Source organism: Aptenodytes patagonicus, chromosome 1, assembly GCF_965638725.1.
Source record: "Aptenodytes patagonicus chromosome 1, bAptPat1.pri.cur, whole genome shotgun sequence".
Lineage (NCBI taxonomy): Eukaryota > Metazoa > Chordata > Aves > Sphenisciformes > Spheniscidae > Aptenodytes > Aptenodytes patagonicus.
In genome coordinates this window covers 144,769,329-144,785,617 of record NC_134949.1, presented here as the reverse complement: position 1 = coordinate 144,785,617, position 16,289 = coordinate 144,769,329, and the positions used below count along the sequence as shown (strand labels likewise).

At 37.4% G+C, this 16,289-nt stretch overlaps 1 protein-coding gene across 6 annotated transcripts in view; it reads left to right on the top strand.

The window, feature by feature from the left end:
• The window catches only part of TBL1X (transducin beta like 1 X-linked), a 202,792-nt gene that overhangs the window by 105,885 nt on the left and 80,618 nt on the right, over positions 1-16,289 (top strand). For 5 of the 6 annotated variants that reach the window (XM_076357842.1, XM_076357866.1, XM_076357849.1 and 2 more), the window contains one exon: positions 2,772-2,879. The exons of the other annotated variant lie outside the window; for it this stretch is intronic. The gene's annotated coding sequence lies outside the window, so the exon portion shown is untranslated. The remainder of the gene's footprint in view (positions 1-2,771; positions 2,880-16,289) is intronic. 6 annotated transcript variants of the gene reach the window in all.

The window sequence follows — 16,289 nt, the reverse complement described above, 5'->3', positions numbered from 1 at the left end:
CAAACTTTGCCTACCTGTATGAAACCCAGTAACTTGTATATGACTGCAGGATAACTTGCATTTTCACAAAAATTCATCTTCTAGGAAAGTCCCACTAAAGCTTGATATCAACAAATGGAGAATTTCTGCATTCTCCTTTTGATAGCTGTGCTAATGGTTGGTCACAGGTGATGAAAAGCATGTGCTTTATTTCTCATTTGAATTTGACATCAGCATCTGGAAGCTGGTTTGGTTTATGTATACCCTTCTTCACTAGATTAACAAGACAGTTGGTACTTAGTATTTTCTCCCCATGAAAACACTTCGGTGCTGTAATCAGGTCATCTGTCTTTTTTTTAATAAACTACACAAGTTGCGCTCTCCAAGTATTTCATATTAAAGTATTTTCTGCAGCACTCTAATCACTTTTGCAACTGTATTCTGTGATCTCTGGTGTTTTTTTTTTCAATTTCTTTCTAAATTGTGGAGACCTTAATCTTATTGTAAGTAGTGATAGGTTGTAATGTTAATATTACCAATGAAAGTTTAAAAAACATTTTCTGTCTTTGCTTTATTTCAAAGCTTATATTAGCACTTATTTCTGTATTAAATTAGATTTTAAGAAACTCTCTTATTGTTGAGTAAAGCCTTCTGGGTAGGGGCATCTGCTAGCATGACAAATTATTACAACCATCCACATGTATGCTCTTGCCCAATCGTAATGGAAATCTATGTAACTTTTAAGTGTCACTGACACTTATGGGTGGTAAAATAATAATAAAGAAATAATCTCTTTTAATCTCTACTTTGTCTCTTTCCCCTTGCTTCATTCATGAAAATCATTTATTTACTTGGCTCTAGTCTTCACACAAAAAAACTTTTCCAGTAGAGAGCCAGTATGAACGTTTTTACCAAAAAGTGTCTGGCGAGGTAACCAAAGCCGGTCTTATCACAGGATTCGATTAACTCTTCCGGCTGGTGTCACCCGTGCTGCCTGTACCGGTACCTTCTGCCTGCTCTCTGTCAACCTGGGAGGATGAATGGCCTTTAAGTGATCCCGTCACTGATAAAAGCTACCAGTGATCCAGTATATAAGATTTGTAAACAGAACAAATGAAAACATGGCCTAACCGATTCATGAGTATAATTATGACAGAAAGAATTAGTACAATTTCTTCAATAACAATACTTCCATCAACACAATATAAGTATCTGGTATTTTACAGTGTCCTTTAAACTCCATGGATCTTGCAGAAGCCTTCAGCACAAATGAGCCAGTTACTTTCCTGGTATTTGTCATCAGAGCAGCCTCAGTATGTGTTAGTTACTGTTGCATAGCATAATGTCAGAGTATTGAATAGAGATAATTTTAATATAATAATACTCTTAACAATTTTCCCATAAGACGTGGAGAAGTTGTAACAGAAAAATGCTCTAATTGTTGCTTGGATTTTCAGATTTTATATTTACACGGAGTTATGCTTCTTGAGTATATTACATTTTGCATAAACCTAACATGCTCCACAGAAAAATGAGATGGGAGACAATTTGAAAATAAGACAGAGAGATGACAACAGTCATCTCAGAATGCCATCTGAGAATTAGATAGGTAATTATATAGGTAGCCAGGTAGATGGAGGTTCATATGCATTCAGTAGACAAACTCAGAAAAACTACAGACTTCTAGCTGATGTATTCTTAATACTTTGTGATGCTTAAATAGTTATTCCTTGTCCCTTGTATAGTCATTCACCTCTGATTAGAATAGGTATAACTCTTTCTCAGGTGAGTAGTTCTATTTGGTTAGATGGTGTACTTGTCTCACAGTGATGTAAATGAGAACATGTTGTAGTACTGCAGACTGAGAATTAGAATCGTATTTATGAAAGCTTCTCCTGATGATGTGTTTGAATATGTTATTTATTAAAATGATTATATCATAAAATGATCCTTAACGTATAGTTTTAAAAGCTGTTAGACATTTGTGTGGAAGAGTATAATTAATTTAAAAAGTCTCCAATGAATATCTCATTTCACTTTACAGCATTTAATTATTAGATTATGTAGACAAAAACTGAGCATAAGACTTAAGGCTTGAAATGCAGGAGTAGGAAACTAGTCAAGATATGTGGCGGTCAAATGGCAGAGGAAATAGGAAATAAGGCTTTACTCATCATGCTCGATGGCAGGCATGGAAAAGTCTGCAAATAGGTTTATTATTGCAGAAGAATGCCAGGCTATCTTTCATGTTTGATTTTCATAAATGCTTTCATTTAGACTTTCCTCCAAAAACATTACAGGAAGGTAATTTCTTTGGCCTACTTACTTCTTTTTGCACAGAAGTGTCGCTCAATCAATTCCCACTGGAAGCTTTCTCAAGGAGCACTTTTGTGTCCCCCCTGCTGTTCTGAGGCAGCGTGCTGGCGTTTCAGTCCCGTGCTCAGCGGCGGTTCTGGATGAATTGCGTGCTGATGTTATACTTGACCAAAGAGGCTGAAAATTGTTGAGCCAAGCTCAGGGTGTATTAGGATTCTTCCAGGTTCCTGAAAAAGTGCACGGCTTTGCAAAGCGCTCGAATGAGTGCTGGGGCTCGAGTGAGTCACTGGGGCTTGCCCTTGCCTCTCGAATTCTTTCTGTGATGGGTGCTGGGTTTTTTCCCCTTATGGTTCTGCCAGAGCTGCTAATTGGGAGCTAGTACCTTGGCAAACGCCAAAAGCAAAAGGAGTCAAATGTTCATGTTCTGATGAGGCGATGGAAACTGGCTTGACGGGTACCTCTGTCTCTCATTGCAGCCCTCTCAGCTGTCAGATGCGGTGTTCTCCATGGTAACTCAAACCCCCAGACTCTTGACAGCAGCCTGCGAGGAGCAGCATTCAGCAGCTCAAGGGTCTCACGACCAGGTAAGCCAAAAGTAATCGCCAAACAAGAGCTTACCTCAGGTACGCGGTTTCCTATCCATCTGCCTTTCAGGTTTTTCCCTGGTGAAGCCACGCATGCAGTTAGTTCCTGTGCATATACGTGATGATGTACTTCTACCGGTGCTGTCATTTAAGGCTATGGCAGTCCAGCTCTCTCAAATAGAGACATTTGACAAAAAGTCCACATTTATTCAGGGTTGTTTTCTAAGCTACAGATTGAAGAGCCACAATGTAGCAAAGCAAAGAAGTACTGTATGATTCTTTAAGTGGTGTCAGTATTAAGTAATTGCTATGGTAGGAAATAACCCCGAAACACATCAGTGGTAAGATCTGTCTTACCACTGTACCTACACCGCTGTCAGGACTGCCCGGTCACTAACATTAGGCCTGAGCTCTCTTACCCTCCTGGAATGGACCAGAGACTGTTTCTGTGTTCATGTAACATTCATTGGTTCATTCTGCAGCCTCTTCAAATTGCTGCTGTGCTCTTTTCACACTACTTTCTAAATCCCTCGCTGTGCTAATAACAGCACGTGGAGCATTCTGGTTAACATCTTAAGGAGGTACAGAGTTCTTCCCCTTTTTTTGTGAATTATGGAGAAAACAAAAAAAACCAAGATCTTTGCCATCTTGGGAAAACAATGCAGGGTCTATACACCTGTATTCACTATTCCAGTATTACCAATGCTGTGAACGAAAGTAGTATCCCTGGTCTTATGCACTTACATGTGGGGGGAGTTTATTACTCCTTTTTGTCATAAGGTTTCACTGGCATTTGTATTGAATTGTTTCTGTACCATGAAGATTATATTTATTCTGCAAGTCCTTGGTTTCTATGCACCGTTTTCTGGGTATTACCTGCATTCTTTCTTTCTTGCTTGCTATGTAAGTCAACTTGGCTGTAATACACTGTCCCCATCTTACAAAGCAATCCATATTACTCTGAAGAACCACTGTGCTACCTTTATTAACCAATCTGACATTTTTTGTGCAATAACTGCTATCAACAATATTTACTTTTGTATCGTTGATGATACTCTTAGATAATGTTGAGCTAGTACTGGATGATTTTATTGGAGTAATGTAGAGCACTCTTCAATCGTTATTTCCTGTTAAAAGCTACTATTTTATATCTATATCTTAATCACATTTGATGATATTGATAATAATTTCTTACTCTGAATGTTGTGTGACTGTGAGCTAAATGCTGTTCAAAAGTCTGCGTGTTTCATTTATGGAGTAACTTCTACTGACCACAGTTCGTAACTATCAGATGATTAAATCAAACTTTCTGTTTTACTGACCAAGTTTCTATAAAATGGTGTTGATGGGCATTGGTTTTATTTGTGTCATTTCCCAGTGAATTTATCCTTTAGCAGTTTGCTGGTTATTTTGCCTGAGATTAATAATGGCTTAGAGCTCTATAATTACTGAGATCATACCGCTTACCATCTTCAAATATTGGCAGAAAATGCTAGCAGTCTTACTGAATTTCTCATTTAGAACACCAGTCTTACTGGTGTTCTAAAATGTATTGAAAATTAGCATCATTGAAATGATACTCTCACAAACACTTTTAGGACTCTAAGGCACAAATTATCTGGGTGTGCTAATTTAAAGTTGTCTTTTAACATTCATTTTGGTTACTAATGGCCTCATCTGTAAAAATGCTTTTTTTTCTACTTACAGAGAAGAAAATATATGTTGGTTGTTTGGGGTTTTTTGCATAGCGTGTTTGTATTCTTTTAAAACATGAATCAGAAGTTGGAGGCCCTCTGCTTTCTTGTCTGTCTTCTTTAGCACAAAATTTCCTATTTGAATTAATTTCTACCTGAGGTTTGGGGGTTTTTTATGTGTAATGTGTATTTATTTCAATGTAATTACGCTCTTAACCCAGAATTAGAGTGTGATTTTTTGCCACACGTTGCTTTTTTTGGACTGTTTAATAGTGGCCTTTGGTCCCTGGTGGCAGTGGGGTAGGGAGAATCCTTCTACATTTTCATCTCTGTACTTTCTCCCAAATGTAGAGTTTTCCTCTGGTTTACTGGGCCAATGAACTTCCATGCTTGTGATTACCTGAACTTTACATATTGAATGCGCAGGCCCAGAGTGTTATTATCCTTTTGGTATTTGAAAAAGTATTCAAGGAATAAAGTTTGGGAGTGCCTGATGCGTTACTACTGACTGCATGGCATTTCTAGCTTACAAGTCTCAGATGGACATCCTTTGTAGTTCTTCTCATGTTTTACAAATACATACTTAAGGACCAGATCATCCAGTTCTCTGATACGGTTTGGTGGTTTGCTTTATCTCATATTACCAACAGTACATCCTCCTGGGATCTGCTAGCATATTATCTGTATGAATTCAAGATCTTGTACACCTGGCTTATGAGTAATTCTGAGAGATAATGGTGCCAATAATGCAGAGTACCATCTTCTGTTTCTTCTTCTCTGGCTCTCTTTTCCTGAAGTTAGAAGTGCTGATGACGTTAGAAGTACATGACGCCATGGATGTGAGTTGCTGTTCTGTAACAATCACTTATCTGAACCAGACAGAGGAAACCCCAAGGCAGAGAAAAACATTAGGATTTTACAAAGTTAGTAATCATTTTTAGTGGATCTTCCCTTGTGCCTAGGAATGGACCACAGAAATTTCTTCAGTCCTGTGTTTTACTAGTTTAGTTGCCCGAGCTAGAGCAACAATTTTTACATGATGAGTGTCAGACCACTTTAGTACTTTCTGCTAGGTAGGCACCGAAATTATTTCCCCAAGTTAGCAATGGCTTTTGAAAATCATGGCCAAAATCACTATCAAGACTAATAAAAATAAGTTTTAACAAAATACGGTCATGTTAATTTTGTCCCATGCATTCTTACTGTTATAATTGTTTATTATTGATATGATGGGGGTGACAACGACAAGAGGCTGACTATATCAAGATCACGTGTGATACGTTGCATGAATGCATAGGGAATTATAGTATCTTGACTAGAAAACCTTAGAGTGTAAAAAGCAAGATGAAACAGAGAGATGAGGCAAAAATAGATGTGGAAACATGAAGAGTTGGGGGAGTTCAGTCAGAAACAGTAGGAGTATGCACATGATACCTAGGAAGAAACAGATCACCCTTTACTAGATTGATGTTTATTGTATGTATTAGTTACTTTGAATTTAAGAACAAGACGGATAGGATGTAAGTAGAAGATATTTCAAACATATCAGCTGATACGCTGAACAGGTTTCTGTTGTTCAAGGAGCTGGGAATGGGTGCAGTTTGAGAATGTCACAAATGAAACGTGATAGTGCAAGTTGTGACTATTTTTGGTAGAAGTGCAGAGGCACAGATTAACATAAGAAAATGTTTGATAGTATTTTTTGAAAAATATTTCCAGAACAGTATTTTTTCAGAAACATTTCAGAAGCATTAATTTGGTGTAATTGAGAAGAATGTTTCATTATATATAGGTCAGCATTAGGATGGTTGATTTTGATGAAATGTGTGTCTTCTTTTTACATAAGACGAATGTAGCATTTTATACAAGGGAAGTAAAAGAAACTATCATCAAACAGTTGGACTGCAAGTGCATGAGTTTGAAAAGTATTATAATATACCCGTGGATACTTGTTCCTTAACAACGTTTATAGTTTTTTTACAATTTGTGATTTTTAATGGTTCATTTAAATTTATTTAGAACTTTATCAATGGTATTGCACAGGCAGAGAGAGAAGCTTTCTGTATTGTAACAACAGATACTGTTGGCACTAGATCCCACCAAATCATTTTGTTGGTCAGTTAGATTTATGAACTAGAAAAATCAAACTACTTTAAAACACATTCCTTTATAATAAAATTCTTGGTTTTAGTTAATAAACTCTGTATTGATTTTGATTTCTAAAATTGTTTTTCAAGTATTGTCAACAAATAATATGGCACCTGTGGGCCTACGCAGGAACTATTCCCTTTGACTACTCAGCATTCATTATTCATAGTGTGTGGTTATTCTTAAAAGTCACATGGCATTGTGTCTGTTCACTGAAAAATAGTGAACTGTTGTCATAATATGTTTAAAAATAGGCATATTTTAAAATATCATAAAAATAAACATTCTTCAAATTTGCAGCTGTTTCAAGGTTAAAGCAGAGTTTTATTTATATATTCCCTGATACTTCTCTTGCTACTTGGTGAATCATAGCTAACTGAACTCTGGTTTTATACATTAAATATTACTTAATCAGTATTTTTTGACCTTTCAGCCAAGTCAGAAGGAAGTATATCCAGCTAGAATATGAACTTGTCTATTAGGTAACAATTTTTATGCCTTACATTGTGCTGGAGAGATGAGGAAACTACTATTCCAGTCATGACCAACTTCTGAGATACTTGCTTTGAGCCTTCCTTTTATACGGTAGTATTTTAAACTACTGCTAGTAGAGTAAGATTATTGCTCTTATTTTTTTCTTTTTTTAAAATCTTTTTTCTTTAACACAGCTAAGGTTCCAAGAAAGGTTTTCAATGATAGTGAAGAGAGGCTTGAGGATGCTAGCATTCCAAAATAAGGTGGTAAAATGCATTATCCTTTGATTTTTAAACTAAGCTGGTGATTATTTAAGGCATAACTCGGACCTTTTAGGACTGGGCTGTGACAATCCTGTACATTCTGTCCTTTGCTTTGTGTAGAGCACATTAGGATACCATATTCACCGTGCCAGTCACTTGAAAGTGCTAGTAATAGATACGCAGAGTGGAGAAAGACAATTTTTTGTTGTAATTGTTAATAAGTGTATATTTAGCTTACCTGGAGTGCTAGATTAAGCAAAAGGTGCATACCTCCATGAGCATACCACCCTGCCACAGGGTGGGTGAGAGTAGAGCTCTGCGTTGCCCGAAACTGCTCCTGTGAGTTTGCTCAGCAGAGACTTCACACAGGCAAACGGTTCTTCTTCATCCACCTGAAGTCTGCTTAACCTGTCTGGGCAGAACTGTAGAAATTTGTCCAGGTCAGTGAATTCAGCTTAGGCTGCAGCTCTCTTGGAAAACTCAGGTATGTCCTTGTACATGTACTGTGGAAACACTGTGTGTGTAGCGCATTCCAGAGACATAGTGTCTTCTGCAAACTACCTGTGATGAGGGACTATGTATGTGCAGTAAATCTGGTGCTTCCCAAACGGAATTAGGACAGTTTTCCTGTGAAGAAGAATAGGATTTTCTGCTTTTTAAAGGTTGGTTCACTTGAAGCTTTTGTTTTAAACTGAATTCTTTTATCACATTATGCTGTAGAAATGGAATTACTACAGGCAGTCTAGTTAAACATGCTCCTAAATATCTGAACGTCTCATGCAGTCGTCCCACACAGAAACAGAACATGTAACATAATTGTTCTTTCAGTAAGTTGTTTCTATATAAATTAAGCCTTGGAGATGTATAGGATCTGTATTGCTATTAATGTATTTGTATGAGCTGTTCCTACCTGAACTGCTTTGATTTAATGGAACTTGAATATAATTTATGGATAATCATACTATTATATAGATAGTACATGCTAAAGATTTGTGCCCAATGTACAGACTAACATCAGTTAATTTCAGAAGTATGCCCATCTTCAGGCAGCCTGCGAGCATTTTCACATGATATTTTACTGTCTAATCTTCACTCTGAAAGCTGTAAGTGAAAAGAAATAATTTTTTTTTTTTCTCAAAAGTTTACTTATCTGTAGTAGTGAGAGTTAAGTTGTTCTTCAGTGTGAACTGGTGAGATTTCAGGTATAATTAATCAAAATGGAATTACAAGCATGTCATCACTGATACTACATTTTTACTTATACACTGAGGTCACAGGTTCACACTTGGCTTTGTAATGGAGTACCTTGGCCCAAGCATTTCTTTCATAAATGTGGTTACACTGACTTACTAAAGTTGTTGTAATGGTATAGTTGGAAAGTGAATGATCACCACAGGAGAAGCTGTGGTGATCTAAGCTATTACAGGGCCCGCACCTGAACCGAAAGAGCAGTGCACTTGAGTGTCCCTGACTGTTTCAGCGCAAAGTCCATTTCCAGCCCGCTCTTGCTGAAGTCTGTTAAAACGTACCGGGATGTTCTAACTTTAAAGAATGCAAGGAGAGATCAGACAGTCTTTTGCTCTGGCTCAGCTGTGAAGGACAGTAAACGCCAGTTAAGGAGCAGAGGCAAACAGCTGCAGCGCACCCAGTTTTACATCGGTGCAACCATTTGTGCGGTATGTCTCAAAATAGTCTTTGTATTGACTTGAGCAAAGCCCATTCCCTTTGAATAATCCATATTGTGTTCAGACCTCCACACGTGAGGTGGCTCCCCAGGGTTGTATGGTGCTGTATCTTCTCCTAATAGATGGTTCAGGAGATTGGGTTAATATGGCTGTTACCTACCCAGAAAATACATGGGGAACAGGAAGGACACTCCTCCAAACAATGTATCCGTTGTAATAAACAAAGTGGTTTTGTAATTTCTGTTATATCTGAGATGGTTAACGGTTTTTTTTTATTGGTTACTCTGTGAGCTACAATGAAATTAGCAAGCATCCCAAATCTCTGTAACATGAATTGTGTTTATTGTCAACTTAAATCGTTTTAAATAAGCTTAGTTCAACTGATGCATGCACAAATTAATTTCCTTTTTATCTAGCCTGCTACCAGTCCTAATAAACAGAATAATCAATCATAGGAGCCTTCTTCTATAGCATGATTGTATATCTCTGATCAAGGAAATGTAAAATAATTTCTCTCTACTCCCTACTCAGGTCCCCCCGTAATCAAGGTCTCTGGATATAATGATTCATATTAATCATTTTTACATTCCTTGATAGAAAATAGAAAAAAACAACCTTTTTTTTCTTTTTTAGTTTGTATGTTTAAAGAATGATTACATTCAACATTGTAAAACTAATTTAAAAAGTATAAGATATTTTTGATTCTCCACAACACAGAAAAGATGCCAGTCTGACCCAGAGAAGTCTTCATAAACAAAAGGGCAACAATAGCATGTTTTGAAGAGTTTGTACTGTAGTGATCTATACTCATCCTTAGTAGTAGTAGCTGGTCCGAGGCCACTGGCACCTTTCTTACTGATTCCAGTGAGTCCAAGACTCTGGCTAGGCATTTTCTCTCTTTGTTGAAATACAAAGTGCCAAGCAAAACCTGAGGTTAGCTTCATGGAAGACACTATGAAAAAAAAAAATCAAAGCTTCCCTTTAGGTTACTGTTTGAGAGCCTCCTTAGTAGATCAGCTATATCATGTACCTTATTCCCACATGGAACTGGAACTGGCCTGCAAATGAAATAATACTTTTATGCTGAACTGTTTTCACTATATATTGATTGTCTATGATCTTTTAATTATATACATATGTAGTATATCACACATGTAATAACTTTTGTCTAGATAGGCAATTATGAAAAACGCATAATATGTGAAAGATCAACTTGCAATTTGTTTACAGTAGTATTTTACAGCTTCTTAGTGTACTTTCACCTTTACCAACCAATTCTTCTTTTTGCAATTGCAAAAAGCATTAAGGCAAACTTGCGTTACAGCTGTTTTATCTAAAAACGTGTGTTTGGAATATGTCCCATTAAGCGTAGTTGACAAGATGAGAAAAACAGCAATCTGTCTTAAGAAGTATTCCTACCATACTAGTTAATGGTAATTTCTGGACTGCTAGTTCAGAAATACTGTTCCAGATCAAGGTATAGCAAGGAGTTGCTTCAGAACGGTATGTAAATACATCCTGAGCAGTCAAATGCTGCTTCTGGTATTTTAGCTTAAGGATGCTGCTGCTGTTTCTGGCTCTTCTGCTCAACACTGATAGCAAAACAAAATTAGTTTGGAGAAATCTTGGTGTAATTCAAGTGTAGCTGCTGGCTTTTATACAGGAATTAAATCATATGGCCCATATAACTCAAACTAGACTTTAAACATGTTAATCATCTTGCCTTATTATTAGTAAGTTCAGTGTTAAAGACTTGCTTAATATTAGAATGTCTTCTTATGTCTGTAGAGAAATTAAATACAGAAAATATGCTTATTTGTCCTTTGAGCTTTCAAGTTATGAACGTTGTTCCAAAAAAGATTTGACATGAATACGTTTTGACATTGAGATGGGTCTTTTTGTCTATATTAAAAATTGAGCATCACCATGCAAAAACCATAATCCTTTTACTGGCACAAAAGAAGGGTGTAGTGAGAAGTATACCACCTTTTTGAATAAACATTGTAATTTGGCCTTAAACGAAACTGTGTCTCCTTGTTACTTATGTGATTCCATTCCATGAATACAGACATTAAACATCTTTGGTCATTTGAGGCTTAATAATTTGCTTCAAAATTTGACCTCAGATGTAAATTAATCCCATGTTTTAAAAATATATCACTTTAGGTTTTAGCACAATAACCTCCTTTTACACTGCCGGTTTCATGATTTTTTTTGCAAATTCTTTATTTTTTGAGCCAAAAGTTCAGCTGTCATAAAATATGACTAAGGCTAAACTTGGTATCTGATATGCCAGGAGGTCTTTCCAGTCGTGTTTTCCCAAAACATTGCTTCAGACCTTTCCAGATTATACAAAATCATTCCAATATTTTTGTTCATTTCCTTCTTTTAAACAACTCTAGCTTTATGTCAAACTATTAATCATAGTGGGATGATTCTGTTTTAAAGAATTTGAGTTGATAAATCCCTATTTAGTAGTAAACTGGAGAAGCTGTTTTCCCTTTTTATGTATGCATTTGATTTCTCTCTAGATACTGATAGGTCTTTGCAAATTACCTGCTTAAGAGTAAGCCCAAATATTTTGAATTCATCCTAATTAGATAATATTTTGGAAGTCTGTTAATATATGCAGTCTTCGCAAGCTCAAAGAGTGAAAATTCTCCCCATAAGTAGAAGTCTAAAATTATGCAAAGATCATTAAAGAAAAAGAGTAACAATATCAGTCTTAAATGAAATAACCCAAGGTCAGACCAGCAAAAGTCAAGGAAGCAAGCTATCCATAGTGACATGGATCTGAAGACTGTGCTCCAAGGGATGGGGAAGGGGATCAGTAGAAGCAGTTGGATCAGGGAGGTTGGGTGGAAGGGGAGGAAAGAATGGTCTGAAAACCCCAGCTGGGAGGCTGGAGCCTAGGGATCCTCTGAGTTTCTCCACTCTGTAGATGCTTGATTAGCTAGTGCGGCCAAAATCCAAAAATGAGGGAAAACTTGGTATCTATCTGAGGTAGATTAAGCCTGTTATTATTGCCTGTTACCAATTTTGTGATAGGTATAAACATAAATTTGTCAACTGTTTTCCTTTTTTTTTCCTATAAACTAACCATCTTTCTTTCCTTTATATTAACTTCTCCATCAATGTCAATGTTTTGAGAATTTACAAAATCTCTTTACATAGAATTTCCATTTCTCTTGTGGTGCTTATTTCAGTCATTCCCCAAAGCTTTCATGGTGCCATGTCTCTCAGAGCTCTCTCTCCTTGCTGTGGTCGCCCGTCCTGTAATCGATGTCTGCTCTCACCTTGTGTACAGGGCTGTGAGTAAAGAGTATCTTAACTTTGCTTGAGGTTTTTTGAAGTCTAGCCTCTTTGCATATGTTCTTCTCTTGACTCTTAAGTCAGTTTTGGTTTAGGATTTCACAGGAGAGCGAATATTAAGAACTCATTACTAGGTAATGGTCTGCATCATTATATTACGTTTTGCATTCCTAAAATTTTGACACAAATATATTTGAGACAAATGAGATGGCATTTGTGTTGATTTAAACCCTTGTTGCCACGCAGTGGAAGAATTGCATGTCCCTTTGAAAGAGAGAGCAAAATAGGAGTGGCTTTGTTTTTACAGGGATGGAGGAAATAAAATTTCTGGTACTGCGGCATGTTCGTTACTACTGGAGTTAATGTGTTGATGAAATATTTTAGGTATATGGGTTTTGCTGTGGCTTTGTCCCAGTTGCTCTAGTTGACCACTAACTCAGCCCCAGGGCTCGTTTACATAATTTTAATTATACTTTTCAGTAGAGTTAGAGAGAGTTTACACAGCAGATTTTATTCATCAAGTGGTTTCTTGGTGTTCTAGAAACTTGGATCGTTCTCTTTATTGTAGTTGTTTGTCTTGAGAAGTTACTGGAAGCTTGAAATGGGGGATTTAGCGAAAAACTTTGTGAAGACAGCAGATCTCAATCTCTCTCCTGTGAAGGTGTTACTTTGGAAGGCAGTTGCTGAGCTGTTTACCACAGTCAGACGTGATCACTCCGTTCTAAATTAAATCTACCCATGATGGTTAGCATGGAGCTAATCAAATCACTTGCACCATTTGATCTGGTCCTGTCGCCTGTCATTATCAAAGCTCATTTAAACTGCTTTAAACTAGAACTGAATTGATAAAACAGATAAATTCATGCATCTGTGATCACATTTTCCTACTCCTGTGTTTTGTATTATCTGAGCCTAAAGACTAGGCATAAAAAAAAATAAAACCAGTGACAATTTATTGTATGCTATATCTTGTGATCTGAATAGTTCTATTAATTTATCCACTCTTAGTTTTCTTTTGAACAATGCAGAATAGGTTTTGGTTAGCATGTAGAGTTTTTAACTGATATAGCACATAAAAATTAACATTCTGCCCTTAGAAATTACCTCCTTTCCATCTGGATCATAGACAACACATAAAAAGTTATTTGGTCATTGCTTTAAAAGCACAGTGACTTTTTTCCCCTCGTAATTTCAATTTAGCAGTTGAAAACAACAGTGATTTCCTTGTGGATGGTGTGTAATCTCACATAATTAATAGGCTTTTTAGTCCAGTATTGGAATAAAACAAGTCAAGGTTATGCTCCCCCCATCCCCATTTGTATTATACCTGATCGGTACAGTAAATGTTAAGTAAACAGACCTGGGAGCAAAAGGGAACTGGGCTATCAGTAGAATTCTTATGAACCTCTTACTTCCTATGCATTTTATAAAAGCTATAATTATTAGTTTTGGTTTGCTCATCAGTGGCATTTGATTGTCTATAACCCTCACATTTGAATTCTGCTCTTTGCGTCTGTGCCATCTGCAATACCTTTGATCTGGCAACTAAGGAAATTAGCCCATTGAAGACGAAATAGCCACTGGGACTTGATTCCTGATTGGTTTTGCAGGCATTTTTAATGCTTTTTCATCTAATTAGTAAACCACTACTTAAATTAGGCCCACCAAGCTGAAATGGGGAGGTGAAAAGATGTGGTCAAGACTTAAAAAAAAGATGTGGTTACTTACTGTACGCAGTGCAGATGTGACTGGATTTTGCAGCACCCCAGGGCTTGGGGAAGGGATGACAGAGTGCCTCGTTTTTTCCAAGTCAGTTTAAACAACAACTGAAATTATTTACCTCTTGGAACTGGCAGAACAGTGGAAGTATTTCCGAATACATAAAGATTTGGGAAGGGGGAGCAGTTGAAAAATAAGGTTTTGTGTGCTTTGCTTAATGGTGCACCATCTTTTGAAACGTTAGAATTGGGTGTTGAACCTGCTGAAATAAACTGATATTCCCTTCATGTTTAAAGGGTATTTGATTATGTTAAAGGCTAAATTATGCCTTCTAATTTGCATGCAGATTCTGGAAAGTAACAGCGTAGCTTGTAGCTCAGATATCTTTCACACATGAGTATCTTCACTGTATACTGAGAGCTGGTGCTGTTGCACATGGTAACAAGTGACTGTTTACTGCATATTTGACTACTAGCCAGAGTCCATACTGACAAAAGACAGGCAGGTGTAACCTACCCTCCCTGTGCAACAGTCAAATGGTTGAATAAGTTTCGGTCAATTACAGCTGTTCGTATCTATCTATGGCAACAACACGGCAAAAAGGGGTATTGGGGCATTGCCCCTAAAGACCTAAGCCAATTTCACTTTGAGACATCTTACTAGCAGTAATGTGCAAGAAAAAAATTTCTGCAGCTTGACGTTTGGTTTCCCAAAATCAATTTTATTCCCATTGACTATGGGAATAATGCGAAAAGCAACATAAAATCCCAAGTCCCTAATGCCATGTGTTCAAATTGCTTTGCAGGCCATACAGCAAGAAGTGCAAAACCTCGCCAGCCGGGCCACGGTGCTGTACTAATTCTGCCCGACCGTGGCAGAGCTCCCTGCGGTGGTTCTTCCACTCTGTAAGTGGCCTGCAGCCTCCTGGGGTCACCTGCCAGTGGCAGCCGGAACGCCCCAGGCTTTCTGCTTTCGGCCATCAGGCGTTCATAGGGGTTTCAGTAAGGAACAAATCGCAGGGCATATGAATACAATTATTATACAGTTGGACTCGGTGACTTAAAGGTCTTTTCCAACTTAAACGGTTCTATGATTCTATGTACTACTTTTAGCTCCAGCCCTTCTACTGCCTACATAACCTGGCACAAATGAGTTTGAATTTTCATGTATTTTTATGCTACAAATATTTCCAGATTTAACTATTCACTCTTTTAATGGTGGCAGTAAAAAGTGACTGATACCAAAAAGAGGCAGATGACAGTGATCACCTCCTTTCTTTTTTATTTAATGTCGGTTATCTAATTAATGCTACTTAGTATAGAGGAAGTCAGGTGTTGATTTCAGCAGATGCTGTAAATGTTGCCAAGTTTACTCAACTGTGTCTTGGAAATAGAAAACGGCAAAGTTTCAGCCACCCCAGTGTAAATATAACCTCCGTTCTGAGTACCCCAAACCCTGAGGGGAAATAGGGAAATTCTAAAAGCATAACAAAGAAACAATAAAAGACAAAAATAATCGTGGGAGGGGATGTAAGAAAGAGCGAGCTGAGAAAGTGGAGAAATCCTTTTTTTTTGTGCGCTTACATGTAGACCCCTGCATCCCTCCTCTTCTTCCTCGTAAACTCTGCCTCCATTAGACCTGCAAGAGATGAGATTCTGTAAGCACCACAGGATCACTGTCATGCCCCTGCTTCACTTGAGAGCCATAAAGTCTCATCCTTTACTTTAATAACTCCAGTGGGTTTAGTCGAGAGCTTTAACTGCAAGTTCGTTGGGAAAGAGGCTTTGCCTAAGCGTCTCCTGTCAGAGGAACTTGCTGCATTGTGCAGTGGTTAAAAAATAACTACTAATACCAGTGATGAAAACAAGGGGAGCAAAAAAGACAAGGGTGTGTGTTTCTGCAGTTGCTGAAAAATGGGTTATACTTTTAGCACTTCGTTCTCTTTCACCAAGAAAGTGCTTCTGCTTTTATTTTGTTGCTTTTCTGGAAGATGAACAGAAGGAATATGGACATAAGCAATTGTAAAGGGAGTTTTTAGTTGTCTAAGTACTTGCACAAATTAGATGTTCCCTCCCCTGCTTCTTCTGGATATCTGCCAATTAATAATTTGAATTA